The sequence below is a fragment of the Schistocerca cancellata genome, chromosome 1, assembly GCF_023864275.1.
Source record: "Schistocerca cancellata isolate TAMUIC-IGC-003103 chromosome 1, iqSchCanc2.1, whole genome shotgun sequence".
Taxonomy (NCBI): Eukaryota; Metazoa; Arthropoda; class Insecta; order Orthoptera; family Acrididae; genus Schistocerca; species Schistocerca cancellata.
In genome coordinates this window covers 593,682,406-593,701,320 of record NC_064626.1, presented here as the reverse complement: position 1 = coordinate 593,701,320, position 18,915 = coordinate 593,682,406, and the positions used below count along the sequence as shown (strand labels likewise).

General features: G+C 39.5%; 1 protein-coding gene across 1 annotated transcript in view; it reads right to left on the bottom strand.

Moving 5' to 3' along the window:
- Window positions 1–2,117: 2,117 nt before the first annotated feature.
- The window catches only part of LOC126088565 (protein sneaky), a 371,958-nt gene continuing 355,160 nt past the window's right edge, over window positions 2,118–18,915 (bottom strand). Inside the window, exon 16 of the mRNA XM_049906792.1 lies at window positions 2,118–2,276. The gene's annotated coding sequence lies outside the window, so the exon portion shown is untranslated. The remainder of the gene's footprint in view (window positions 2,277–18,915) is intronic.

Here is an 18,915-nt window from a genome sequence, read left to right as displayed (position 1 = left end):
CTCACACACTACCCTGTCTCATATTGAATAGGAGATGCCTGTGACTGGACTGTAGCAGGAGGTGACGGGTGGATTTGTGGGACAGGCCTTGCACCTGGGTCAACCACAGGGAAATGGGCCATGGGGTGCTGGATTTGTTCACTATTGGAGTAGGGTTGGACAAAGACATTATGTAGGCTGGGTGGGATAAAAGGGTTACAGGTGTCAGAGGAGGAGATGGCACGGGAGACCTGTTATGGATGGACTGGATAGAATATTGTCTGGTAGTAACAGTTTTGGTAAACTTATTGATATATCTGAACAGCTCCTGCTCTCCACTGCAGGTGTGGCTTCCAAGGGTGTAAGGCTGTATGGGAGAGACTTTTTGACTTTAGACAGGTGATGGCTGTCAAAGTGGAGGTACAGTTGGCAGTTGGTGTACTTGATATGAACGGACGTGTTTATGGAGCTACCTGACGGGTGGAGATCAACATCTAGGAAGGTGGCTCATTAAGTTAAGAAGAATCCAGTGAAGTGGATTTGGGAGTAGATGTTAAGATTATGGAGGAAGAAGCAAAGGTTCTCCCTGCCACAAGTCAAGATTATGAAAATATCATCAACAGATCTGAACCAAACAAGGTGTTTTAGGTGTTGACTGGATAGGTAGGATTCCTCTGTATAGCCTGTCCAATAACTGGCATAGGATGGTACTTTGCAAGTGCCCATGGCAGTTCCACAGTTTTGTTTATAGGTTTGGTCTTTAAAAGTGAAATAATTGTGGATTAGGATGTGGTTGACTAGGAGGATTAGGGAAGAAGTGCTGTCTTTGCTATTAAGAGAATGTTGGGAAAGATGTTATATGGCTGCAAGACCATGGGCACTGGGGAAGTTGGTGTATAAGAAAAATCTCATTCACAGTGACCAACAAGGAGTCTGGTAGTAATGGGTCAGGAACTATGGAATGGCAGTGAAGGAAGTGAGCAATGTCTTGAATCTGGAATGTAGGCTGAGAGGTTATGGACAATGGTTTGGAGTTTCTGGTCAACAAAGTCAAAGGTTCATTCAGCTGTACACAGCCACAATAGTACCATTGAACTACACAGGTGGGAATTGTTTCTCCAGCATGTCCTGTGCACTCACAGTCCCTTGACCTAAATCTCTGCTAAAATATTTCCAGTTCCTCCCTTCTGTCTTCCATACACACAACTCCTTCCAGAATATATATTGCCTCCCCCCTCCCCCCTCCAGGCAACAGGCAACTTTTTTTATTGAATAACTTTAGTAATACATGAAACAGAAACTTTTTAAAATTTTTATTTATTGATTTATTTTTTTGCAGAACAGAACAACTACAGTATCACCACACTTTAAAATGACCAATAATCATTTATTTGTGAATAATTTCAAGTTAATTTATATAATTCTTCTAATAAATTACTTCATCGTCATATTCAGCTTCATTGTTATCAACATCATTGTTACTGCAACCTTGAGGAGTTCCTGCACAAAATATTTTTGCTTCATCTGAAGAGGTGTCAAAGTACTTGAGTAGTTTTTTTTGCATCTTCAGTCTTCTAAGCACAAACTTTATTTTCCTATCTTACTAAAGGAGCATTGTCTATTTTTCTGAAGTTGGTGACTTTTTTTTGCAGTTCATGCAAGATTTGCGATCCATAATATCTGCTTTTTAATTTGCACACAACATAATTTTTTCCAGACTTATCATATATTAGGACTCTTTCTTCCTTATTTTGAATGGTAACTTTTTTTATTGATTTTTTTTGCTTGTGGATTTCATACTTGTAACTTGCCAGAATCTCTCAAGTACCATGTTGATTTGACACTTCATGGTACTCTGAAGACAGTGTGATAATCCCAAGTTTTCTCAGTAACTACACCGAATACACTGTCAGGAGGCATGTAACTGTGTCCCTGATTGGAAAAAGATGCAGAAGTTTCATCAAAACTTTTGATCCTTCACAAAACTGAAGGAACATCACTGATTTTTTATTTTGTGAACTGCATGACTACGGGAAAATTCCTAATGTCAGCCTTTGATTCTTCACTTCTTCTTCTCCAAATTTATTAAAACATGTCTTACAGCAGCAGAAATTTGATTGGCTCCATGTGACATGTGCATTTCTACCCATGTATTAGGGCAAGTATTTTGTTTTTCTCCATTTACCTCCATTACTCTACAATTATATAACAAGATATGCTGTGAGTGACATTTTACCGCAGGAGAAAGTTTTGGGAAGGCTGGTTCTGCTGGCCATCAAAATGTATGCTGACAGTATCTAGAAGACAGAAAAGCACAGTAAATTTTGCTTTAAAATGGATGAAAAACAGAATGTCATATAGAAGTTAAGTTTTGGAAAATTCCTCTTTTAATAGATGTTTAAGTTTTACAAAACTTTTGAATATTTGACACATATTTAATATGGCATATGTTAAGTTTTGTTAAATTTTAACAGTTACAATTGATTCCTCTCTTTTTAAGGTATATAAATTCGTATATAACAAAGAAAATCAAAGTTTTGCAAAAATTATCCTCAGTTCATGCACATGCTTTATAACAGTTTTCAGTTACTTTATTGAATGCAACATGAGAGACTAATTAATTTACATCTACATAGATATTCCACAAGCCACCATACAATGCATGGCGGAACATACCCTGTACAAAAATTAGTCATTTCCTTTCCTGTTCCACTTGCAAATAGAGCAATGGAAAATGACCGTCTATATGCCTCACACCTGCCAAATTTCTTGTTTCTATCTTCTTGGTCCTTACACACAGTGTATGTTGGCAACAGTAGAATTGTTCAGCAGCTTCAAATGCTGGTTCTCTAAATTTTCTCAATAGTGTTTTTCAAAAAGAATGTTGCCTTCCCTCCAGGGTTTCCCACTTGAGTTCCAAAAGCATCTTCGTAACACTTACGTATTGTTCACACCCACTGGTAACAAATCTAGCAACCCACCTATGAAAAGCTTCAACGTCTGCTTTCAGTCAGACTTGATATGGATCCCAAACTCAAGCAGTACTCAAAAATAGATTGCACCAGTGTACTATACATGGTCTCCTTTACAGGTGAACCACTCTTTCCTAAAATTCTTCCAATAAACCAAAGTCAACCATTTGCCTTCCCTACCACAGTTCTCACATGCTCATTCCATCTCATATTGCTTTGCAATGCTATACACAGATATTTAAATGAATTGACTGTGTCAAGCAGGACACAAGTAATACTGTATCTGAATATTACAGGTTTGATCTTCCTACTCATCCACATTAACTTACATTTTTTCATAGTTTAGGCTAGCTGCAATTCATCACACCAACTGGATATTTTGTCTAAGTCGTCTTGTATCTTCCTACAGCCCTTAACTTCAACACCCTATCGTACACCATGGTATCATCAACAAACAACCACAGACTGCTGCCCACACTGTCTGCCAAATCATTTATATATAGAGAGAACAACAGTGGTCCTATCACACTTCTCTGGGGCACTCCTGATGATGCCCTTGTCTCTAATGAACTGTCATGGGAAACACACTGGGTTCCATTATTTAAAAAGTCTTCAAGCCACTCGCATATCTGTGAACTTATTACATATGCTCATATCTTCATTAACAGCCTAAATGGGGCACTATGTCAAATGCTTTCCATAAATCTAGATATATGGAATCTGCCTGTTGCCCTTCATCCATAGTAAACAGTGTATCACATGAGAAAATGACAAACTGAGTTTCACATGAGCGATGCTTTCTAAAACCATCCTGATTGGTGCATGTAAGCTTCTCAGTCTCAAGAAAGTTTATGATATTCAGCCTGAGAATATGTCCAAGGATTCTGCAACAAACAGAAGTTAGGGATATTGGTCTGTAATTTTGTGGGGCCATTTTTTACCCTTCTTATGTACTGGAGTCACAATTGCTTCTTTCCAGTCACTTGGGGCTTTATGCTGGGTGAGAGATTCATGATAAATGCAAGCTAGATAAGGGGCCAATGCCATAATTACCTTGCAACTGAAGGCTGAAAACATTGTTTATTTGCTGTACATTTCACAGTTGCTGACACGCTGCAATATGTTAAAGATTTGCCATAGAGTACTCTCTGTGAAATCATCTGGACCTGGTGATTTATATGCTTTCAAAACTGTCAGTTGTTTCTCTATGCCAGGGATGCTTATTACTATGTTGTCCATATGGGAGTCTGGCTGATGGTCAAATGATGGTACGTTTGTACAATTCTCCTGTGCGAATGATTTCTTGAATGTGAAATTTAAAACTTTAGCTTTCATTTTGCAATCTTCAACTGCTACACCAGACTGAGCAACAAGGGACTGAATGGAAGCCTTAGACCGGCTTAATGATTTTACGCAAGACCAGAATTATTTCAGGTTCTGTGCCATATCTTTTGCTAAGGTGGGACAGTGGTAGTTGTTGCGTGCTTCATGCATAGATATTTTCACAGACATACAAATCTCTACTAACCTCCATGTGTCGTCATTTGTGCAGTCCCTTTTGAACTGACAGTGCAACAGACTCTGCCTCCTCATCATCCTCCAAATTTCATTATTTAACCATGGTGGGTCTTCTCCATCCTTTATCCACTTACTAGGCACATAACTCTTCTTAACAATCTGCTTAAACTTTTCCCACAATTCCTCCACATCCATCTCACTGAAACTAAGTGATGCCAATTCACTGCTTAAGTGAGAAGCTAATAACTGCTAATCTCCTCTATCTAGCAGAAACACTCTCATAGCCTTCTTGACTGATTTATTAACTTTCATAATCATAGTTGCTACAATAACATCATGATTGCTAATCCTCATTTCTATACTGACATTGTTGATAAGGCCTGGCCTATGTGTAGCTACAAGGTCTAAGATATGTCCATTGCATATAGGCTGCTGAGCTAGCTGCTCAATACAGTTTTCAGGCAACATGTTCAAAAATATTTTGCATCATCATTAATATAGTCTCCAACATTATCTAAATCAAACAGACATTGCTTGGAAAGTATTTTGACTTTATGCCATTGAAACCTATTAATTTGAAGCTGAAGATGTAAAGTCAAAGTCGATGATGTGTTATATAATTAATAATATTATATTCAGTGAATGGTACACTGTGATACGTTTTTGAATAGGTCTTGAGGAGAGGAAAAGAATTACTGAATAAAAAATACAATGTGCCATTTAAGAAAGTCATACCTCTGTTCATATCTTTGTAAACAACAAACCTACAATGAAGGCAATCATGTTGATTAGTGTCCCCCTGATGGCTAGAGATCATTTGCTTGAAACATTTGGTAATTTGCATCTGGACAAACAGTTATTTATGGCGGTTAAGATAAATGGGACACCCTGATAATAATGCATGGAATGGTTGTGCCACAGTAGCAGCATCTGGTACAAATTTGTGGTAGCACGCAGTTTTGCCTAAAAATACCTGTGATTCCTCAAAGGACATGAGGTGTGGCAAAACGGCAACAGCATCAATATGCTCATACAATTGTTTACTGCTACCACACAACACATCAAAACCCAAATACATAATGTGTGGTTGAAAAAACTGTCTCTTGTCCAAATCGCATTTTAATGCTGCAGACTGTAAAACAGAAAATAGAGTGTGAAAGTTCCGTAAATATTCTTCTGTAGTGACACCAGACACTAATATGTGATCTAAATAATTGTTGCAATCTGGAACTGATGCAATAAATTGCTCTTAAAAGCATTCAAAAATAGCTAGTGTGCATGCCATGTCAAAAGGCAAACGTTGGATTCCTTCTCAAGCAACAGCTGTAAATATACATTTGCCAAGTCAATCTTCGAAAGATACTGCCCCCCCCCACCCCCCTGATAATTATGCCAACAGCTCCTTGGGGTGCTGCAAAGGATAGGTATGAGTGACTGTGCAGTAATAGATTTTTAAAAATCACTTCAGAGGCATTTTTTTAACTGTCACCAGTGGCGTTGACTGTTCACAGGTAGAAAGAGGTCAGATAACACAAAGGGATTGAAGACAATCTAATTCTGCTATTACTTGATCCTGCAGAATTACTGGTACTGGATAGACCCAGAAAAAGTGGGGGTGAGAAGACTGTTTCATCGCAATATGAACAGGAAAATTCAGCACAGGTAGCAACTAACTGCTGATATGAAACTTCATCAGAACCAAATGCACTTCATCATCAATGGAGAATCTGAACAGTCCAAAAGTGTCCAAACCAAACAGAGTTTCAGTGTAAGCATTGTCCACAATTAGGAATGTTAATAAATGAACCACAGACTTCTGAGTCACAATTGCAGAAAACTGTTCAAGAATGGGAATCTGTTGTTTGTTATAACTCACCTGCCTCCATGACACTGGAGTCAGAGGGGAGAACCCAAGTCCATGTAAGTCTGAGAATTTACTAACATTGCTGCTGCACCTGTGTCCATCTGCATTCTCAATGGCTTGTTAAACACACACACCAATGTATGACTCAATTTGAAACCCTGACATTGCTGACATACTGTTCACATCCATGATCACTTTGTTCTCACTCAGGTTTTCGAAAGAATTTACAGACAGAAGCAATGTGTCCTGTCTTACGGCACCTGTTACACATTGCCCAGTGCTTGGGACACACGGTCCGTTCGTGTTCTATGAAGCAGTATGGGCATGAAGGCAGCAGATCATGAGGCTATCACTGTCACTCTCAAACTTCCCTATCAGGGGCACAATGTATGACTGCATCACAAACTATTTGCTCAGCCTAGGATTTCTTATGAGCATTTGTCACAAATTACAATGATAGCCAATCCATGTAGTGCTGCTGGTCACCCCTGTATGACCATTTTGGTCACTTTTGACAGAGGTAAAACTCCACTTCAGCAATAATGTGAGTGCATTTACAATGATAGGTAGAAAGAAGCTCACATATCTGGTCAAAAGAAAGACTTGACGCTTCTTGTAAGGGGGCAAGCTGGCACAATAACTGATACCCTATATGAAATCCCTGACAAAAAAGGTACTTGCACAAGTAACATCTGTTACGCCAAATGCCTGGAAATTTTGCTGCATCATTGTAAGTAGGGAATGGCAGTGGATATGTTGTTGGTGGGGCTGCAAGTTGTGCCAATGTAGTCATTAAACTGGAAATAGCAACTATCAGCACATAGTGTTGCTCGAGAAGTGATTTAAGCACTGCCTCGATGGAAATTAAATCGAAATGACTAATGACTGAAGTGGAAAACGTGGAGCTGAATACCATACTCACTGTCAAAAAGTGTTCTAACCCAAAAACGCTGTAATTCATTGCTCAAACAGTACACACACACACACGTGGAAGACCAGGTACAACACAATTAGCAATACAAAAGTGGCTGGCAGAATCTTGCATTCTGGCCTACATAGACATTAGTTCCAACAGGGGTAACAGCCTGCAGGCATTGCACGCAACTGCTGTTGCATTAGCAGGATGGGTGGTCTCTAGTGGCCGAGTAAAGCACAAACTTCATACACAAACTATGAAGCAGCACACACAAAACTGATAGTTACAGCAGGCTACTTTAGAGCTTTACATGTCACAAGATGTCAAATTTCTGTTTATTCAAACAATGAACCATTTTTAAAAAATGACAGATGAATGACAGCAGCTTACAGAAATAAAATTACCAATGCAGCATAATGAATCTCTATGGATGTCAGCATATCTAATAACATCGTGTGCAAGTGCGACTGTCATATATGAAGAACATGTTAAAAATAAACCAAAGACAAAAGGGAGAAATTACTCTGCCTCCAGCGTTGGTGAAAATTAACTATTTGCATTAGATCTGCAATGACCCTTATGACCATACGCCATGTTTCCATCATATTTAGCAGAGTGCCACATTGAATGAAATGAAATGATCATATGGCATTTATTGGCTGGGATATCCCCTTCGGAGTTTGGCTGCCATATTGCAAGTCTTTTTAGTTGATACCACATCACCAACTTACTTGTCAATGATGATGAAAGACACACAATGCCTAATCCCTTGCTGGGAATTGAACCCGAGTCCCCTTGCGTGGCAGGTGGTAACACTACCACTGCACAATGGAGGCCATATTGAATTGAATGAGTAAACATTAACAAAGGGAGGCCGCCAATTGTGAAATTCAGATTCGATTCATACTGCGCATAATAAAAGCTCATGGCCAGAGGTGTAATGTGGCAAAGCACCAAGATGCACTTCTCAGCCGTTGTCGAGAAAATCGACAGTTAAAATAAACCGTTGCGGTGAAATACTCTCTACGATTAATAATTCTCTACAGCGTCGTGGCGCAGCGGTAAGCGCTCGGGTTCGTAATCCAAAGTTTTTTTTTTTTTTTTTTTTTTGGTATTTGTTTGTTGTAATTCAAATGTGTGTACACACACACACACACACACACACACACACACACACACACACACACACACACACACACACACACATATATATATTATATTCCCCGGCAATCAGTTGCAACAATTATGCATATAATAAGTTGTTGAAAGTCGTTTGTCGTGGAAAAACTGGCGACTTCGAACATCATTATGTTTTCCGCAAACAAAGTTGTATTTCACAAATGTTACTAATTGTCTTCATAATGTTAACCACGTATAGTTAACGGAAGACATAGAAATGATATTCCAAAACGAATACGTATAGCGTAAGTCAAACGTTCGAATTAGAATAGAAACCCCACGAACACAAATTTGCTGTGGCAGGTATGAAATATAAACTCCGTTACTCGCTCGTTACACTTGAAGGACAGATGTTGAATGGGCCGAAACGAGCCACCGCATAACAGCGTAGTTGCCTGCTAACTTCGAAAGAAGGTAGATGCGGTCCCTAGCACAAGTTATAACATCGTCGAAAATCAGTGCGGACGTAAGAGTTTCGGTACACCCTGTTAAACATACGGAAAAATGGAGACGGTACAATTGGAGAGCGATCCGCCTTCACCAACATGCATAAACAATTTATATATATATATATATATATATATATATATATATATATATATATATATATATATATATATATATATATATATATATATATTTAAAAAGAAAGATGATGAGACTTACCAAACAAAAGCGCTGGCAGGTCGATAGACACACAAACAAACACAAACATACACACAAAATCTAGCTTTCGCAACCAATGGTTGCCTCGTCAGGAAAGAGGGAAGGAGAGGGAAAGACAAAAGGATTTGGGTTTTAAGGGAGAGGGTAAGGAGTCATTCCAATCCCGGGAGCGGAAAGACTTACCTTGGGGGAAAAAATGTCTGCTTGTGTCTGTGTATATGAGGATGGATATGTGTGCGTGTGCGAGTGTATACCTGTCCTTTTTTCCCCCAAGGTAAGTCTTTCCGCTCCCGGGATTGGAATGACTCCTTACCCTCTCCCTTAAAACCCAAATCCTTTTGTCTTTCCCTCTCCTTCCCTCTTTCCTGACGAGGCAACCATTGGTTGCGAAAGCTAGATTTTGTGTGTATGTTTGTGTTTGTTTGTGTGTCTATCGACCTGCCAGCGCTTTTGTTTGGTAAGTCTCATCATCTTTCTTTTTATATATATGTCCTACACCCGTGCTCTCTGCTGGAAATATCACTTTGCCACGAAGAAAAATGATCCTAATCCTACTCCTAATGATCCAACTCCCCAAGATACTATCCAAATTGAACCATGCCTGGAACAGTTCCGTCCTCCGTCACAGCGGGACCCACCTCCTCTTCCTCAAAATCACCCTCTCCTAACCTTCCAGGAATTTCTGACTTCCAGCCTTGCCTCTCAATCCTTCTTAAAAAACCTTAATCCTACTCCCAACATCACCACTGCTGAAGCCCAGGCTATCCGTGATCTGAAGGCTGACCAATCCATCGTCATTCTTCCGGTGGACAAGGGTTCCACGACTGTGGTACTTGATCGTCGGGAGTACGTGGCTGAGGGACTGCGTCAGCTTTCAGACAACACTACTTACAAAGTTTGCCATGGTAATCCCATTCCTGATGTCCAGGCGGAGCTTCAAGGAATCCTCAGAACCTTAGGCCCCCTACAAAACCTTTCACCTGACTCCATCAACCTCCTGACCCCACCAACACCCCGCACCCCTACCTTCTACCTTCTTCCCAAAATTCACAAACCCAATCATCCCGGCCGTCCCATTGTAGCTGGTTACCAAGCCCCCACAGAACGCATCTCTGCCTACGTAGATCAACACCTTCGACCCATTACATGCAGTCTCCCATCCTTCATCAAAGACACCAACCACTTTCTCGAACGCCTGGAATCCCTACCCAGTCTGTTACCCCTGGAAACCATCCTTGTAACCATTGATGCCACTTCCTTATACACAAATATTCTGCATGTCCAGGGCCTCGCTGCGATGGAGCACTTCCTTTCACGCCGATCACCTGCCGCCCTACCTAAAACCTCTTTCCTCATTACCTTAGCCAGCTTCATCCTGACCCACAACTTCTTCACTTTTGAAGGCCAGACATACCAACAATTAAAGGGAACAGCCATGGGTACCAGGATGGCCCCCTCGTACGCCAACCTATTCATGGGTCGCTTAGAGGAAGCCTTCTTGGTTACCCAGGCCTGCCAACCCAAAGTTTGGTACAGATTTATTGATGACATTTTCATGATCTGGACTCACAGTGAAGAAGAACTCCAGAATTTCCTCTCCAACCTCAACTCCTTTGGTTCCATCAGATTCACCTGGTCCTACTCTAAATCCCATGCCACTTTCCTTGACGTTGACCTCCACCTGTCCAATGGCCAGCTTCACACGTCCGTCCACATCAAACCCACCAACAAGCAACAGTACCTCCATTATGACAGCTGCCACCCATTCCACATCAAACGGTCCCTTCCCTACAGCCTAGGTCTTCGTGGCAAACGAATCTGCTCCAGTCCGGAATCCTTGAATCATTACGCCAACAACCTGAAAACAGCTTTTGCATCCCGTAACTACCCTCCCGACCTGGTACAGAAGCAAATAACCAGAGCCACTTCCTCATCTCCTCAAACCCGGAACCTTCCACAGAAGAACCCCAAAAGTGCCCCACTTGTGACAGGATACTTTCCGGGACTGAATCAGATTCTGAATGTGACTCTCCAGCAGGGATACGACTTCCTCAAATCCTGCCCTGAAATGAGATCCATCCTTCATGAAATCCTCCCCACTCCACCAAGAGTGTCTTTCCGCCGTCCACCTAACCTTCGTAACCTCTTAGTTCATCCCTATGAAATCCCCAAACCACCTTCCCTACCCTCTGGCTCCTACCCCTGTAACCGCCCCCGGTGTAAAACCTATCCCATGCACCCTCCCACCACCACCTATTCCAGTCCTGTAACCCGGAAGGTGTACACGATCAAAGGCAGAGCCACGTGTGAAAGCACCCACGTGATTTACCAACTGACCTGCCTACACTGTGAAGCGTTCTATGTGGGAATGACCAGCAACAAACTGTCCATTCGCATGAATGGACACAGGCAGACAGTGTTTGTTGGCAATGAGGATCACCCTGTGGCTAAACATGCCTTGGTGCACGGCCAGCACATCTTGGCACAGTGTTACACCATCCGGGTTATCTGGATACTTCCCACTAACACCAACCTGTCTGAACTCCGGAGATGGGAACATGCCCTTCAGCATATCCTCTCTTCTCGCTATCCGCCAGGCCTCAATCTCCGCTAATTTCTAATTTCAATCTGCCGCCGCTCATACCTCACCTGTCTTTCAACATCATCTTTGCCTCTGTACTTCCGTCCCGACTGACATCTCTGCCCAAACTCTTTGCCTTTACAAATGTCTGCTTGTGTCTGTGTATATATGCGGATGGATATGTGTGTGTGTGCGCGAGTGTATACCTGTCCTTTTTTCCCCCTAAGGTAAGTCTTTCCGCTCCCAGGATTGGAATGACTCCTTACCCTCTCCCTTAAAACCCATATCCTTTTGTCTTCCCTTCTCCTTCCCTCTTTCCTGACGAGGCAACCGTTGGTTGCGAAAGCTAGATTTTTGTGTGTATGTTTGTGTTTGTTTGTGTGTCTATCGACCTGCCAGCGCTTTTGTTTGGTAAGTCTCATCATCTTTCTTTTTAATTATATTTTTCCCACGTGGAATGTTTCCCTCTATTATATATATATATATATATATATATATATATATATATAGAGTATTTCACCGCAACGGTTTATTTTAACTGTCGATTTTCTCGACAACGGCTGAGAAGTGCATCTTGGTGCTTTGCCACATTACACCTCTGGCCATGAGCTTTTATTATGCGCAGTATGAATCGAATCTGAATTTCACAATTGGCGGCCTCCCCTTGTAAGTGTTCTTAAAACCACAATATACATTTCAGAACCATGGTTGTGGTACAAGTGTTCATATTATAATTGTTCATTTGTTGTATGCACAGTCAACAGAGAATTCTATGACATGATCTCAAAAAAAGAAAAAAAAAAAACATTTACATGGCATTATGAAAGTTCATCTAGCAGTCTTCGTACAAGGACATCAAGTGAAAATCAAGTGGTTGGTATGTGGCCCAATGACATTCTTCACCCTGGATTTTCTTGTTATCCATAGGAAAAAAAAAAGCCTAAAACATGTGGCAGAGCAGCACCACTTTTGGCTGGATTAAATACAATGATGACAATGGTGGATGTTGTCTTGGTATACATGGTTTCCTGCAAGCTGGAGCTCTTGTACTCTGTAATTATTTGTGTGGAGGTGGCTCAAGCATTCGTGAAACATATAATCTGAAATGTATGAATACTTGACATTTTTCTGTGGGCTTCATGGAATGAAACAGGTTTACTTCTGTTGTCACATGACTGTTTATAGCATCAGTATTTACTTTACTGTTCTTACTTTTTTGTTAAAATAAATCGTTATATATGCATAAATGAAATTATTGTACATTATTTACATTAAATGATCACCCAGGTAGAAAAACATAACTACATACTTATATTTTTATATTGGGGTATTTAAAAAGCTAATCTTTTATCTTTCCACAGTTCTATTTTGATTTTACACCAGTAACACTGAGGTTGACATGGTAGTCCAGTCTATATAGAATCAATGTTTTCTCACCATTCCTGTATACCAGCTGTGCCAAGAATGCACCAGTTTTAGCATCAATTTAACATTGTCATCCAAATTGAGTATAATGTTTAATGTTTAAACAAGTGAGAAGGTGCAGTGTGTCCATATTTCACATTTTTAGCTCAAACTCAACACATTGCCTTACCACATGATGTTCTTTGCTCCTATCCTTCTTGCACAGGTGCTGGTAATTTCACATGTTTTACACACAGGTAAGTGATTCAAATTTATTCCCTTACTTCATTCCAAAATCCACTGCTTAGTTGGCATTCTGTATTTGTGTATTGTTATTTTATAATTTGCATTAGCTACTGTATGTTTAGAATACTTAGCCCCAAAAACTTTCTTAAAATTCCAAATATGTAGTGAGTCTCTTAAATTACTGTCAACTCAGTTTATAACAAACTAGCCTATACTGAACTAATGATATAAAACACAAACATACAACATATGCCAAACCAATTATATAGAATATTAACACCTACACATATGCAAGGACAACATAACCATGAAGTTTATATCACTTCAAAACAGTCTACCATCCTAGTATTAAGTCAGCTGAAAAGTTTAGAAGAGATCCATTCATGCCATAAGCATCATTGGTACAACCTTACATGGAGTGTTCACAAAATATTACATGTAAATGTCCTGTATACAAAATCTAATCACATTCATTTATTCACTCTTTTTGTCAGTGTCAAAAGTAAATAAATACTATTAGTTCAGGCTTTAGATAAGCCACATCAAAAATTAAAATACGTATACACTGAACTACGCTGAAGAGCCAAAGAAACATACTTCTACTAATATCGTGTAGGGACCCTGCGAGCAGGCAGAAGTGCTGCAACACAACGTCGCGTGGACTCAACTAATGTCTGAAGTAGTGTTGAAGGAAATTGACAACATGAATCCTGCAGGGCAGTCCATAAATCCGTAAGAGTATGAGGAGGTGGAGATCTCTTCTGAACAGCACGTCACAAGGCATCCCAGATATGCTCAATAACATTCACATGTTTAAACACAGAAGTGCTTAAACACAGAAGAGTGTTCCTGGAGGCACTGTGTAGCAATCCTGGATGTGTGGGGTGTTGCATTGTCCTGCTGGAATAGTCCAAGTCCATCAGAATACACAATGGACATGAATGGATGCAGGCGATCAGACAGTATGCTTACATATGTGTCACCTGTCAGAGTCGTATCTAGACATATCAGTGGTCCCATATCAGTCCAACTGCACATGCCACACACCATTACGGAGCCTCCACCAGCTTTAACAGTCCGCTCAGATGTGCAGGGTCCACGGATTAATGAGATTGTCTCCATACCCGAACTCGCCCATCCACTCAATACAATTTAAAACAAGATTTGTCTGACCAGACACCATGTTTCCAGTTATCAACGGTCCAATGTCAGTGTTGATGGGCCCAGGTGAGGCCTAAGGCTTTGCGTCATGCAGTCATCAAGGGTACACAAGTGGGCCTTCAGATCCGAAAGCCCAGATCGATGATGTTTCATTGAATGTTTTGCATGCTGATACCTGTTGATGGCCCAGCATTGAAATCTGCAGTAATATGCAGAAGGGCTGCAAGTCCGTCATGTTGAATGATTCTCTTCCATTGTTGCTGGTCCCCTTCTTGCAGAACCTTTGCCAGCTACAGCTATGTTGAAAATTTGATGTTTTTCTGGGTTTCTGATATTCACAACATACTTGTGAAATGGTCGTATAGGAAAATCCCCAATTCACTGCTAAGTCAGAGATGCTGTGTCCCATCGCTCATGCACCAACTATAACAACACATTCAAACTCTCTTATGTCTTGACAACCTGCCATTGTAGCAGCAGTAACCGATCTAAGAAGTGCGCGAGACAGTTGTTGTTTTATATGCTGTATTCTGCCTGTTTACGTATCTCTGTATTTGAATATGCATGCCTATACCAGTATCTTTGGCACTTCTGGCAGTGCTGTCACGTCTTTGCTGGAAATAACTTTGTCTGCCTGTATCATATTTGTCAAGTGAATAAAAAGCTGTCATTCTAGGTATAATACTTCTTAGATACCAACTACAGTGGAGTCCTTCGACCTTGCCAGATCTGGGCAATGTAACAGAAACACTCCAGCATTCTGTATGCTTACAATTACGCAAGGGGCATTACAAACTGACTTCCATTTCTAAATCCATTTGCTAAGCATGGAAGACTTTTGGTGATTCAATATTAAACCATAACCTCCAACATGAAATTCATGTAGATGCTTTGTGTTACTGTCATTGCATGGATTTCTCTTGCAAATGTACAAGAGCTTGTTGAATTTTCTCTGCATGTTTGGCTCCTTGCCTAAGACATTTCAGAATAGGTTTTTACCATTCATTGTCACTGGTTTGTCTGGGCATCAACCCTGGTGGTGTCAAATCGCTATATGATTGCTAGAACTGATTCATAATTTCCTCAAACGGTACTGTATAGGCTGACCATTGACACTTTTTTTGTGCATTAAAGGTGCATATTCTGGTTCTCTGCATATACATGCTGCAGGAATAACCTCTAAATGGAATATGGTGGCAGATGTTACTTGTCTGAAGTGTAGCAGCAGGCTGCCAATGTTGGTGAAGTAGTCTCCATACATCTACTTGATCATAGGCCCACTCATTGTTCTCTTACATGCATATATTTTCAGATGTTTTGTAAAAATGTCAACTAAGGCCATAAAGACTTGATTCCTCCTTTACTCAATGGGAATGGTCCACAAGTATCAATAATGATGAATTTCAGAGGTTGTGCTGACACTATGGAACCCAACTCTACTCTCCCTTATGGCATCTGTAGTTTTACGTCGTTGGCAAGTGATATATGTCCTCAGTGTAGTCTGCACATGCCCCCTAATATTGTGAAAGAAACAGTATTCATTTAATTTATGAATGTACTATATAACTCCAAACTGTTTCTATGTGTGGAGCTTATATCAGCTTTATTTATCTTCCACTTACTTTGGAATTGCCCGTTATTTCGATGACAATGGTGGAACAACACATCTCAATCAATTGTATAGTGATGCGCTAGTTTACCATCCACATTAGTCTGAAATTTTTCCTCGAGTAGTTGCCTTTATGCGTCTACCCAGTCTTTCACACACGAACGAAAAGTACTTCCTATAATAATAATCTTTCATTCACAGAATTTTCACTTCTGCATTTGACCCTAAATCAGATGTAGTTTTGTGCAATTCCTCTGGTATTCTTGATAATGCATCAGTAATGGTATTTTGTTCTCCTTAGATATATACTATTTCGGAATCGAATCTGTGTAGAGAAAGCTACCAGCATGCTAAACGCGGGTGCTATAACTTGCAACTCAGTAAGAAATGCAGGGCCTTGTGATCACTATAGACCTTTGTGTGTTGACTGTGTAAATAAAACGGGATCTTTTAAACAACCGAACTTTAGCTAATGATTAAAGTGCAATAACAGTATAACAATTTTACAGATATAAGACATACCTTAATTTTTAAGCAATTTCTTTTAAAAATAAAATCAAACAATGGAAAATCCAGGATGGAATGTAACAATATTAGATAAGGAAAGTTGCTACTCACCATATAGTGGAAATGCTGAGTTGCAATAGGCACAACAAGTGGTTTCAGTTGTCTGAGACAGCAGACGTGTGTGCAAGTTGCGTTTGCGTGAGTGTGTGTGTGTGTGTGTGTGTGTACGTGTGTCTATTGCTGACAAAGGCCTTAATGGCCGAAAGCTATAATTGTGTGAATCTTTTAAAAATAACATTTTTACCATTTGTATTATTAGATTGTAAAGCCAGACAAAAAAGACCTTTAAAATGATCATATTTTAGCTTTGGCCATTTTGCATTCAGTTCTCTATTTGCACATTTAGTCTGTTACTTTCAATTGACACCCCGTAGCATATGAATAACTTTTATTTTTTCCCATTACAAAACTAGCTACTTATTAAAACATTGTACTGTCACCAATAACATAAATCACTTTCAAATCTACTTCAATGATGCATCAGAAGCTAGACAGTGTTCAGGGTTTGTGATGGCAGGGCAGGAAGAAAACAGTGTTAGCAAGCTTGTGAATCCCTGCAACTCATGATCATCACATCGGTGCACTGATGCTGCCAGTTGCATCCAATGTTGCCACATAGAGTTAGGTTTCCAATGGCATAGAATACAAAGACCATTTTGAAGGCTAGTGGGAATTTTAAACGAAACTCTGGACATTTTTGTATTAAATTCGAGTATAAGACATATCCGAATTTTGGAGGCAATTTTCCAAAGAAAAAAGTGCATCTTATAGTCTGTAAAATATGGTAAACTCTCTCACATGGTGGAGAACTTGACTTGCAAATCCTGTGATACCCCAACAAGAACCTAATACAATCAAGGAAGCATCAGTAGTAAGCCTGAATTCCTCATTCATATTTAGATGGTACAACATTTTTACATCCACAAGTTCTTCCTTAATGCTTGCAAAATCTTGCTGACATTCATTTGCCTAGTTCAACATCGCATTATTTGATGTAAGCTGTCTGAGAGGTTTGCTGTTCAGTGTATAAATACTTACAAACATTTAGTAAAAATTGCAGAAAACAAGAAAAGATGTAAGTTTTTTTTTTTTTTTTTTTTTTTTTTTTTGTTACATAATCTTGGAAAATTGTTCATACTAGTGATCTTCTCTGGATTTGGGATGATCAAATTGAGTACGATTTTATGCCTTAGCTATTTTATCTATTTTCTTCCAAATATTTATTTTGACAGGTTCATTGCTACAATAAGATTTTCAAAAGCTCAAAGTATTTCCTTCACAAAATTCACATGCTCATCCTAAATCAATGTAGCTGCAAGTAAACCATCTATGTATATACTGAGTGTCTAATTAATCATGCCCAAGAACCCTCTCCAATATATGGCCCAGAACTGATACCTTCTGCCTGCTTTTCTGAACACTGTATATTTCTCTTAGCTTTAGCTTTTTTTCGAGTGTGATTTGCCAATAAGATGACTTGTTAAGTATTTGATTCTGTAAAACTTTTTTAGCTGTTCCTCTAATTTTCTGGTCTCTATCACACAGATATGTTACATGATAATAAAAATTTGATTTGAACTGGTATTAGGATGTTGTTTAGCATCAGATTAGATTAGATTAGATTAATACTTGTTACATAGATCATGAATACGACACTTCGTAATGATGTGGAATGTGTCAGGTTAATAAAAGATGTCTGTACAAGATATTACATTACACAAAATATTGCATGACACTAATGTTTAAGTTGGTTTTTTTTCCCTTAATTTATATCTAAAAATTCAGCCAATGAGTAGGAGGAGTTGTCATCTAGAAATTCTTTTAATTTATTTTTAAATGTTGGTTGGCTATCTGTCAGGCTTTTGATGCTGTTTGGTAGGTGACCAAAGACTTTTGTGGCAGCATAATTTACCCCTTTCTGTGCCAAAGTCAGATTTAACCCTGCATAGTGAAGATCATCCTTTCTCCTGGTGTTATAGCTATGCACACTGCTATTACTTTTGAACTTTTGAACAACAAATTTCATAAGTGAATATATATACTGTGAGGCATCTGTGTATCAAGCACCAATCAGACAGTACACTGGAATTTATTTACTACAAGGAACAAATAATTGTAGGGTGTGTAAATTTCACTCGACATAATGATTGTAAAATACTAACATGAATCCTTTATGGAAGAACGGTAAAAATGGTCAGAGACAACCTTGGGGATTATGAGTTTGGATTCTGGAGAAATGTGGGAACATGCAAG